We start from the raw sequence: 3,184 nt of genomic DNA, 5'->3' as shown, positions 1-3,184 counted from the left end.
TGATTCTCAGCTATTTTGAGGTGTTGTGTATCTTGGTGAATATTATAAATCATGGCAAACAAAACTTTCAACTTCAGTGTTATGATTCTTTTTTTTACACTTGAATGATTTAAGATGGGATTTAGATTTTGAGAAACTGTGGAAGCCTCCACCAAATCCTGGCTTTCTGCCCTGCACTAAGCTTACTCCTAATTATACAAGTAAGAATTCTAAATTTTTGTTGCAACTTTTCAACCAAATGCATATCGGAGTCTGATTTCTATCTCAAGTTAGCTCTCATATACAAGCTAGAGTTTGATTACCTAGAGTTTGATTTTGGTTTGTTGATTCAAAATCTGGTATTTGGTCTTGCCTTTAATAACTGAGTTCACTAACATGTGCCATGTTATTGCAAGTTCTTTTTTATTTAAATTACAAGTTTTTTTTATTTAAATAAATAGCTAAGCATATAAGACTTCTTTTTGGGCAGTGTGAGACTGTGCCTGAGCCAGGAAATAATCCTACCAGTGGGAAGGTATATTAAAGCAAATTCCATTACCTCCAGTATAGTTATTGCTACAATATTCTGCTTAAAAATGGCATGAATTTATAACAAAGATCCATGTAAAGTACTAGATATTTACCGAGCACTGAATATTTAATAGTCTGTATCTGTTTTTTTATTTCAGAATGGATCATTCCTAGGGCTGCTGTCTGCCGTAAGGTATTTATTTATCTGATCAAGGCAAAAGCAAGTTCTCATACCTTTCACTCTCACCTTCCACAAACAAGGCAAAAGCAAGGTATTTATTTATCTGATCTTCTCCCGTTTGAACTAATCATGATTCAGAATCTATATGCAAGTTGATGGTAAGCTTCTCTTAATTTGGTGTTTGCTTTCAGAGTTGTTGATGATACGAATCCAGAAGAGATAGAGATAACAACACCTGCTTTTAACGAAGCAAATTTTGAGAGGGTTGAAAGGCTAATCAAAGGTTGGTGTCTATTTCTTCCCTCATACATATATATAATTTTGAGATTTGTTTCTTGATTTCTTTATGCTTATGATCAAATGAGCGGAATTAAAATAGAGGAAATGTAGACAGACAATGAATTAGGAATGAAGGCAATGTTAGTTATTTCTCATGTCACAAAAGAAATATTTTCGGGACTGTAGACTCACTGAAGTCCTAATTCTATTTTTTTATTATTGTCAGGTTGTCCTAATACATGCAGTAGAAGTCAACTTTGAAGGCAATGCTAGTCTTTTACTTTTTAATTCCTAGTTTGACATCGTTGAAGAGAAGGTGCAGAGAACTCAGCATCAATCGCTGGCCTCATAGGAAAATCAAAAGCTTGCATTTACTCTTACAAAATCTTATACTTATAATTATTGGGCTGATCAATGATCGAGTGAAAACTGATTATTTTAATTGAATGTAAGAGATGAGTTTGGATGATGAAGTTGGAGTGTTGGAGCAAGAAACAAAGATGTTGGAGTAAGTCTCGGGATGGAACTCACACAAGAGACCAAGAAACTAAGGCACTTATTATTTTCTTGTATATTCATATTCTAAGTAGTAAAAACAGCACTTATTAGATGGTTTAAATACATTATTAGATATTAACATAGTTTAGGGAACTCGATGGTAAATTTGACTAATTAGTGCTTATTGCAATGCTTGTATTTTGGTTAGTTTAGTAAGACAAGTTTTTGTATAGGAATTATTACTTTTGATTTCTAATAATAAAAAATTATATATTATATTAATACTTTGTTTATGAGTTATAATATTTCATTTATGGATTATGATTTTTTGTTGTGAAATTTTAATCACAAAATTATTTATTTAACGCGATAAAAACGTTAGGAAAAACAACATTTTTAAACGATAAAAAAATGTCACTGTCAGGGTAAAATGGCGGTTGAAAATGCCATTTTAACTAACTAAAACGCTACTGTTATGGTAAAAATGGCGGTTTAAAAATGCCATTTTAATCAACCAAAACGTCATTCTGTCAAGGTAATAAAGGCGGTTCAAACCGCCATTTTAACCTATTCAAAAATCGCCGTTTTAACCCTAGAAATAACGGCGGTTTGAACCGCCGTTTTAACCTATCCAAAAAACCGCCGTTTTAACCTTCGAAATAACGGCGGTTTGAACCGCCGTTTTAACCTATTTAAAAACCGCCGTTTTAACCCAGGAAATTGTGGCGGTTTTTAAAAAACCGCCGTAATAACCAGAATGGCGCCCAGAATTACGTCGCTTTACAAAACCGCCATTCTTGGTAATAATGGCGGTTCAAACCGCCATAAATACAAAAAAAACCGCCGTTTTTACCAGAATTTTTTGTAGTGAATAATGTCTTTGATTCATGTCATGGGGGGTTCGGCTATATTTTTATGTTGGTTGCCGAAGACCTAACACAACCCTCCTCCTTTATCCGGGCTTGGGACCGGCTATGTACCGCAAGTGTAACATAGGCGGAGTTTCTATGGACATTCCATATAAGAAAGAAAAAGAAAAATGATACACATTACATAAGAAACTTGGTCCTTACACTAATCCTTGATAAATGTATTCATCAACATGTTTTGGTTCACTCCTCATTCAATATTAACATACAAATCTATTCTTCTTGCTGCATCACTTATTCTTCCTTCTCTCTAGTCTCTCCATATCTAATTTAACACAACCAAAGATATTTGTTACTCTACCTTTCTACTTATAACTAATTTTTTCAAACTAAAACTAACCTGTTTAAGAGGCACTTGTGACAAAATTTGATGACATAAGACTTCTGGTGCACGAAATTGCAATAACACTTTTTGCAAGCCGCACAACTAACCAGCAAGTGCACTGGGTCGTCCAAGTAATACCTTACGTGAGTAAGGGTCGAATCCTACGGAGATTGTTGGTTTGAAGCAAGCTATGTTTATCTTATTATTCTTAGTCAGGATGCCAATAACAGTGTTTTTCAAGTTCAGTGAAGAAAGGGAAAAGGGCATAAAATAAATACTTGTTATGCAGTAATGGAGAATATGTTGGAGATTTGGAGATGCTTTGTCTGATTTATTCCTGTAATGTAATATTCCATCCATGGAAAAGTGCAAAGTTCCCTCCATGGAAAGCTGTATGTAGGGTGTCACCGTTGTCAATGGCTACTTCCCATCCTCTCAGTGAAAATGGTCCAAATGCTCTGT

Source organism: Arachis duranensis, chromosome 2 (genome assembly GCF_000817695.3).
Source record: "Arachis duranensis cultivar V14167 chromosome 2, aradu.V14167.gnm2.J7QH, whole genome shotgun sequence".
Classification (NCBI taxonomy): domain Eukaryota; kingdom Viridiplantae; phylum Streptophyta; class Magnoliopsida; order Fabales; family Fabaceae; genus Arachis; species Arachis duranensis.
The sequence above is the reverse complement of the archived record's forward strand: the minus strand, read 5'-3'. Positions refer to the sequence as shown.